Source organism: Mus musculus, chromosome 16 (genome assembly GCF_000001635.26).
Source record: "Mus musculus strain C57BL/6J chromosome 16, GRCm38.p6 C57BL/6J".
NCBI lineage: Eukaryota > Metazoa > Chordata > Mammalia > Rodentia > Muridae > Mus > Mus musculus.
The window spans coordinates 58,498,101-58,506,574 of record NC_000082.6 but is presented as its reverse complement, the minus strand read 5'-3'; the positions used below and the strand labels follow the sequence as shown (position 1 = coordinate 58,506,574).

The window sequence follows — 8,474 nt, the reverse complement described above, 5'->3', positions numbered from 1 at the left end:
TTGTTAATGTGTGTGTCTGTGTGCTCCTGGGCGTGATCATGAATGTTTGTGTGCCTGAACACCAATGCCACTGCACGTGTGTGGAGGCCAGAGGACTCCTTGCAAGAGTTATTTGTCTTCTCCTTCTACCATCTTCTAAAGATCAGACGCTGGTTGTCAGCCTCTGTGGCAAGCACCGGCACCCACTAAGTCAGTGTTTCTCGACCTTCTGAATGCTAGGATCCTTTAACACAGTTTCTAATATGTAGTGACTCCAACCATAAAACTATTTTAGTTGTTACTCAATCTTGCTACTGTTTTGAATCTTAATCTAAACATCCCATATGCAGAATATCTGATATGTGACCCCCCAAGGTGGTCGAGACCTTTAGGTTGAGAACCACAGCACTAAGCCCCGTCTTGCTGGCCCAACTGTACTATCTTTGGAGATCTTTTTTTATGCGGGGCACATCTTGGATTGAGGATCTTATCCTTTAGCCGCACTGGAAATTTAAATATTCACTGTGCTCTTGGAATTTGGTCCTTGAGAATTTCTTATTTCTTAATCCTGAGATTATCTATGGTGTCTCATAGCCCCACCCCCATCATCCATCATTGAAGGAAGGCTTAGTATATGGACAGTTTCACTAACTGTAAGAGAAAAGTTAAAATAAGATTTAAAAAGTTATCCCAATCTGCCAGGTGCCTAAATTACAGTTATTACTTGTAATATACTTTTGTCATGTAGCATCTTTAATCCCCATGGTGCAGAGGGAAATGAGCCATAAAGAGGCTAAGCAGGTTCTAGGGTCTCTTGATTCGGCAGAGGAATTGCTAAGACTCAAATCTAAGGGTTCAACTGCCAAACAGGTAACCTTAGCACCCAGTTATTATGCTCCTGCCTACAAACTGAGAATTGCCTGATGGAAGGGCCGAATCATGGAAGTCTAGAGTGGTGGCCTTAGTGATTTTATGTGCAGGTGGCAGATAGCCGGGGCAAGTTTTAGTGTAGATAACTACTGCACTTGGGAAGATTGATGCCAGCTCTCACTCGCAGGCTGGTTTAAAGGGAAGATTAAAGGTCATTAAGAGTAGGAAAAATGCCCCAGTGTAGAGCATTACCAGGGCGGTGGATAAGGTGGGAGTGGGTGGGTGGGTGGGTGGGGGAACCCCCTCATAGAAGTTGGGGGAGGGGGGAGAAAATGGGGGGTTGCAGATGGGAAACCTGGAAAAGGGATAACCTTTGAAATGTAAATAAATAAAATATCCAAAACAAAACAAAACAAACAAACAAAAAAAAAAAAAAGAAAGAAATCAAGGGAAAAAAAGAACTTCTCTATAAGACAAATATGATAAATACTGAAAAAAAAGTAAAAAAAAAAGTAGCAAAGGAAAAAAAAAGCTGAGTGAGAAGGAGTGAATGAGGAGGAGGATTTGGGAAACAAGATTAAGATAGCAGCCTGAGCCTTGTGTGAACATGGAGATGGAGATGCCCAGGCAGAGGAGTGACATAAAACCCAGGCTCTTTTGGAACCATCCAGAGAGAAGTGGGCTGGATATCTAACACCTTAGAGACTAGAGAGACCTGGACAAAAGACAGAGCAGTGATGTCAGCAGTAGTGTTCATTCCTTATTGATTTGTTTATTCTTGAATAAGTACCACCCTGCCAATCACTATGGGGCAGGACTTATGCTAAGGGGTAGGGTTTTAATCCATATGAAAATGCTCTGCTATACCCAGACTTTGTTACTTCCTAGATCTTCCATTAAACATAGCAGTAACTGGAAATACTGCTGTCAGTTTATGAATGGCGATTCATTTGGAGCTTAAAAAAAAAACAACAACAGACCTTTAAATTACATTTTTATTTAATTTGTTTGTTGTTGTTGGTGGTGTGACAAGTAGCCAGAGGATAACTTGTGGAAGTCGGTTTTCTCCTTTTCACCCTATGTGTCCTGGGGATTGAACGCAGGTTCGAGAACGTCTCTACATATTTCCTTCCCAAAACATGAGTAATATCATGGGACAGTGGTTTGCTTGCTAGGGTGAGTGGGTCTTTTCTTCAATCCTTTTTATCCTCAAAGGGTATTTGTGTTGCTCCGACCCCGACCCCGAGAAAATTCTGTTCATTGGCCTGGGGCATGGAAATTGGAGGAAATTCTAAAACCTTAAACCCCAAGTTTGAGGACTCTCTCAGTGGGGTTCTGTTTCCTTGCCTCTGACTTCCAGTAGTCTTTTGTAAGCACACATCACCCAGGCAGAAATCCAGATTCGAACTCAGAGGATCAGGGCAAGAGTGTGCGTTTCTGTTACCGTGCTGGTGATTCATACTCTGAACCACACTAGAGTGCCAGGGAAATGAAATATTTTTTTTTCTTTACTAGTAACAGATAGCCAAAATGATTTTTGAATGTGTGTAGTTTAACTTTAGTAACCATACTGTGTGCTGTTTTCAATAACCTTGGGTACATATGCATCATGTTTAGCCATATGAGCATAATCAATGCATTATCACTATTAATACAAGTAGAGCTTCTGTGTTCAATCATTGTGTTATCCGACAGCACCAGTAAGACAAACAGTTATAAATTTATTTCCATTTTAACTGGCTGAAGCAAATATGTTTAAAAATTGATATCTGAATATAATATAAAGCCTTTGTATAAAAAATATTTACTGTACTCTCTTAGTGTGATTTCTGCTGCTGTGATAAAATACTGACCAAAACAAACATGGGGAGGAGTGGGTTTATTTGGCTTTTAGGTTCCGTCAACCACTGAAGGAAGCCAAGGTAGGAACCATAGAGACTAGGAACACTGCTTATGAGCATGCTTCCCGAGGCTTGCTCAGCCTGCATTCCTGTACAACCCAGACCCGCTTGGTCAGGAGTGGTGGTACCACCTTCAATGGGCCCCTCCCACAATCATTTACCAATCAGAAAAGATGCTATACATATATACCCACTGGGGGCATTCTCTCTGTTGCATTTCCCTCTTCCCAAAGGACTCTAGCTTGTGCAAAGTTGGCATAAAATTAGCCAACATATGATTGCTCGGCTTGCTTTCTTATATGGTCCAGAACTAGAGTGAGCTGGGCCCTTCCACATCCATCAGCAAGAAAATGCCTTCCAAAAAGGCCCAGAAGCCAGTCTGACGTAGGTAATCTTTTAGAGTTCCCCCTTCACAGGTGACCCTAGTTTGTGTCAAATTGACAAAACCCAACTAGCACATAAACTATCAATGAGAATATTTCTGTATAAAGAGCTATATTTGAATGTTCACTGTAGTTTATTTACACTAAACAAAAATCTGCAAAAAAAAAAAAAAAAAATCAAATGTCTCTTTCCAGGGGAATGACAAGTCAGTTCCTGCATTACTAGCTACAGTGGAAGACTTCCTAGCAATACAAACTCGGTACAAGCAGCAACAATGAATGTGCTTTTAAGGCATTAGGTTAACATAAATAAGATACACCCTGTGTGGCTGTATCTCTATGAAAGTACAGAAGCAGCAAGACTCTAGGCTGTCAGCAGGCTGCCAGGGATCTGCAAGACTGAGGCGGGGAGCTGACTGCAACCAAGACAACTTGGGGTTTGATGAAAATGTTTGTTCTCCTCACACTGGTGATAGCTACAGGATTAACTACATTCTCTAAATCTCATCAAATTGTACAACTGTACTGATGAGGTTTCCGTATGCAAACTCGATTATAATAAAGCTAATTGTAAAAACTAAGCATAGTCGTTACATGTTTATATTATCAAATACTTTTTGCAGCTGGTATCTTCCCGGTAGAGTATTAAAATAGGAAAACCATCCAGCTGTGGTGGCTCATGCTGATGATCTCAGCAGGTTGAGAGGTGGAGGAAGGAGAATCAGGACTTCAAGAGTAGCTTCTGCTATGATGGTGAAGCCAGCCAAGACTATTCCGAGACTAGCTGGGTTTACATGAAACCCTGTCTCAGAAAGAAAAAACAAACAAACAAACAAACAAACAAACAAAAACAAAACATCTACTCTAAGACGAGTGGATCACAAGACAGTAGTGGCACATACCTTTAATCTTAGCTCGAGGAGGTAGAGGTCAGAGGCAGAGGAGGCAGAGAGGCAGAGAGGCAGAGGCAGAGGCAGAGGCAGATCTCTGAGTTTAAGGTCAGTCTGATCAACACGGTGTGAGTTTCAGGATAGCCAGGGCTACACAGAGAAACTCTTATCTCAAAAAATAAATTAAGTGATGGGTTAAGGGAGGGGAAGAAGGGGTGAGGAAGGGGAAAGGGAGGAGAGAGAGAAAAGGAAGGAGGGGGAAGAGGAGAGAGGCGATGAGACAAGAGGGAAGTGGGGGAAGGGAAGACAGGAGGGAGAAGGGAGGGAAGGAAGTGGGCCCCTGAGAGAAAGCAGGAGTACATAGATGATGTAAAGTCTCCTGAACACTTCCTTGTGTATGTGTAATGGAGTGTCAAGTGAGAGTTCTAAAAACAGGAACTTTAGTTCGTTTATTTTTAACACCCAATAAAGTTGCTGTTAGCTGAGTGGTTTTCGTGTCCAGCTGTGCTATTAAAAATAAAAATTCTGCTGAAAGCAATTTCTCTCCGTTTCCTGTTTGCCATGGACTTGTTCCCTGTAAGGAGGGTTAGGAGAGTGAGGGGGTTTGGTCATCTGCCTTGACAATGACAGCCTTCATTCAAGTAGATGACACAGGCTGTCTGCCTATTTGCATGAAGAAATCTGAATGGCAAAGCACAGGCTTTCTGCACAGACCGCAAGAGCAAGTGTGGCTGAAGATTAGTGCATTAGCCAAGGAAATGGTGGACGGGAAACAAAGACATTTCATTATACATGATGGTGCCTTGCTGCTGGGAAGAAGAAAAATAGTCATGGCTTTAGAAATTGGTCAGAATTTACGTAGTTGGGGACAGTTAGTCGAGACTACTCAAAATAATTTTGGGGGAGGAGGGGATAAAACTCAGATTATAATTTTCTATAGGCTTATTTGTAGGTGGTTCTCTCTCTCTTAATTAGATATTTTCTTTATTTACATTTCAAATGTTATCCCCTTTCCTGGTTTCCTCTCTGGAAACCCCTTATTCCATCCCCCCTGCCCCTGCTCACCAACCCACCCACTCCCACCTCCTCACCCTGGCATTCCCTATACTGGGACATAGAGCCTTAACAGGATCAAGGGCCTCTCCTCTCATTGGTGTGCAACAAGGCCATCCTCTGCTTCATATGCAGCTGGAGTCATGGGTCCCTCCATGTGTACTCTTTGGTTGGTGGTTTAGTCCCTAGGAGCTCTGGAGGATCTGACTGGTTGATGTTATTCTTCCTATGGGCTTACAAACCCTTTCAGCTCCTTCAGTTCTTTCTCTATCTCCTCCATTGGGAACCCTGTGTGCAGTCCAGTGGTTGGCTGTGAGCATCCACTTCTGTATTTGTCAGGCACTGGCAGAGCCTCTCAGGAAACTGCTATAACAGGCTCCTGTCAGCAAGCACTTGTTGTAGGTGTTTGCCTCATCTTATTTTTTTGTTTTTAAGATTTAATATATATGAGTACATGTAGCTGTCTTCAGACACACCAGAAGAGGGCATCAGATCCCATTACAGATGGTTGTGAGCCACCATGTGATTGCTGGGAATTGACCTCAGGACCTCTGGAAGTGCAGTCAGTGCTCTTAACTGCTGAGCCATCTCTCCAGCCCCACATTAATATCTTTTAGTCAACTAGGAGTAGCAAATAACAACATTTAAAGTAACAGTTTCTTTTGGTATAATCACACACCTCTGCTTTATTTCTTTAATTATAACCTAGTGAAAATTTTCCAGATATTCGTAGCAGAAAATTCCACCAATGCCTTCAAGTATCTCTTTTGTGAGATAGGTTAGTATTTCTGAGTCAGTGTATTTTAATAAACATTTATTCAGCGTGCGTCATGACATTGTTTACTTTCTATTTGTGTGGTGTTGGAGATTGAATCTAGGGCCTTGTGCATACTAATAAGCACACACTCTGACACTGAGCTACCTGCCAGTCTGTCTTTGTTCTAGATTTAAAATGTATCATTATGCTCATACTGTTACACCTTAAAATACTGTTATTATAGTTTTCTAAGTTCATCGTGTAATAGTTAAAAATACAGTTATTATGGTTTTACTAATACACAGTTTAAAATTGTGGGCTATGAAATCAGAGAGTTGCCAGTTTGAATTATGACCACTGCTTTGAGGATTATTAACAATTTCATAGAGTATTTTAAAGCTCTCGACTTAATTATTATGTATCAAAGGGTTTAATACTATGCTATGCATTTACTCTCTGCATAATAAACTATTCTGTTAATTATATGGCTATGGTCTCCAGAGGATCAAGGATCTCAGATGTAAGAGGGCCATCCCTGCACATTGGGATGGACCATCAGGTAAAGTAATAAGGACTGTACTTCACATGGAGGTTGTGAGTTAAAGATTGAGGCTTTCCCATCTGTCAAAGTGGAGTCCAGTAAGACCTGGGCTAAACAGAGATGGCTGGGTCTGAGAGGCTCAGGCTTAGGGCTGGATCTAAATGTAAGGAATTAACGTAGATTTGAGCTTTTCGTTTTTTTGTTTTTTGTTTTTGTTTTTGTTTTTGTTTTTTTTTCTTTCCCACTTGGGCATGTAATTGCAGAGAACAGTCACAAACTGAGCAATACATATAAAGGGGAAGGATGTGAGCGCTGCTGACCTCATGCCAGGCAGTTTGAAGGAGTGTTAAGTGAGCTGAGGATTAGCAGAGGGCTGAATAGACACAGGGATCAGCAGCCTTCCTGGACCAGGATGTAGAGGTGAGCCACAGACATGGACGGACTCGAGGGGTGATGAAGGAAAAAGTCACAGCTGAAGCCTACATGGGTTGAAAACCATAGGTACTGGGTCCCCACAGGCATGCATGGAGCTAGTGGGGTGTTCTTTTCTAATTTGCACAAATATGTAACTTTCTAGGTCTTAGCATCAGCACTCTGGGTATGAGGTCAGGCCTAGTGTGAACCCTTAAGTCATATATCACTGGCCAAGTGGAAAGCACAAGAAGGCTTCATTTAACACAGAGCACGGGGACATGGTTTAGGACCTTAGTAACTTAGAAGAGATAAAAATAAAGTTTGGCTGCCAAGCTCCAGGGAGGAGGGGCAAATGAGATAGAATATAAATAAATGAATCCAGATATTAGAAAAGGGTGATGTAATGTAAGTACCTACTGGTGGGAACCAGCTTTGGCAAAAGAATGCACTCTGCAGGAACTTGATCAAGCTATGGAGCTGAGCTGCTAGCTCTGGGCTCTGCAGCCTGCCTTTTCCTGAACCAAGATCAGCTTAGTCTACAATTGGATATTCAGAAGCCTGTGGAGAAAGGCCAAGAAGAAAAGGAGCCATAGAAACCAGGCAGCAGGGGTCTACAAACACCCAGCATTGGACAAAGCAAACACCACGGCTGTTTCAGATCTGCTGTTGAATGATATTGATTTCAAGACCCACAAGGTATTTTTGTACTTGGGCAGTTTGTTTTCACTACTGTTGTTGAACAAACATGCTTTTTTTCTCTTTCATGGCAGTTGAGGTTAGCAAGCTCCCTTGGGCTGGAGAAAATATTAAGAGGCCCCACAAAGAAAAATATGACCACTTTTCTAGTACCATTTTATAGGGTTTGCTTTGTACGATGGGGAGGGGCAGGTTGGAAGGAAGAGGGTTGAGAATAATAGGGTTTTATTTCAGCAGAATTTGTGTCAGACTGTCAACTTTCCACTTTATTAATTGACGCTGTGATAATTCTGTTGAAGAAATGGGTGGAATTGGCAGCTATAGAAACACTCTGTAATGTTTGATCTGGTGTTAGAAGCACAGAACTGGTCATCTGTGAAGCGTGCCTCTGGGAGAGGCGATGCGTATAAAGATCCTGTTATGACAGATACAGTTTGAGTCATGGTTCTGCTATATGTCAGGTGGGAAACTTCTCTCAGCCCTTCAGTTTTTTCCTCCTAAAATAGCAATGGTGCAAGCTTACCACTTCCTCCAAGGGTGGCTGTCAGGGTAGCAAGCAACGATGACACACAGACTTCCTTTCCCAGATGTTTTGTCACATATATACCAGTGCTCATTTCTCAATGAATTTATGCCATCATTATTCCTTGGGCAGGTGCCACATTCGAGGAATTTACAGAGAAGAATTAGCATAGAACATTGAGTTCTGATGTCTGCAACTAAATCCAACACTCATCTATTCAGCAACTTCTGTGTGACAGGCCCTGTGCTGGGGGTGAAATATGACAGGTCATGCCTTCTTTCAGCAAACATGAAGCTATATTTGGGGCATTTACAGAACCATCTGTTGTGGTCTCCATACTTCAGCAAACCCAATCATTTTCTTTTCCTACTTCATGGTTCTATAGTGAATCCCAGGGCAGTGAACCTCAAACTTTGTAGGCATTAAGAATCTCATGTTCAGGGTGGTAACCTGGTCACGTGGCTCCC

The 8,474-nt window shown here is 42.1% G+C and overlaps 1 protein-coding gene across 19 annotated transcripts in view; it reads left to right on the top strand.

Moving 5' to 3' along the window:
- St3gal6 (ST3 beta-galactoside alpha-2,3-sialyltransferase 6) overlaps positions 1-8,474 on the top strand; it is a 54,519-nt gene that overhangs the window by 17,686 nt on the left and 28,359 nt on the right. Inside the window, exons 1-2 of one of the 19 annotated variants that reach the window (XR_003951804.1) lie at positions 6,179-6,794; positions 7,245-7,484. The exons of 15 other annotated variants lie outside the window; for them this stretch is intronic. The gene's annotated coding sequence lies outside the window, so the exon portion shown is untranslated. Of the gene's footprint in view, positions 1-6,178; positions 7,485-8,474 lie in introns of those variants that run through there. 3 more of the 19 variants (XM_030249193.1, XR_003951803.1, XM_011245973.2) reach the window with 3 other exon arrangements.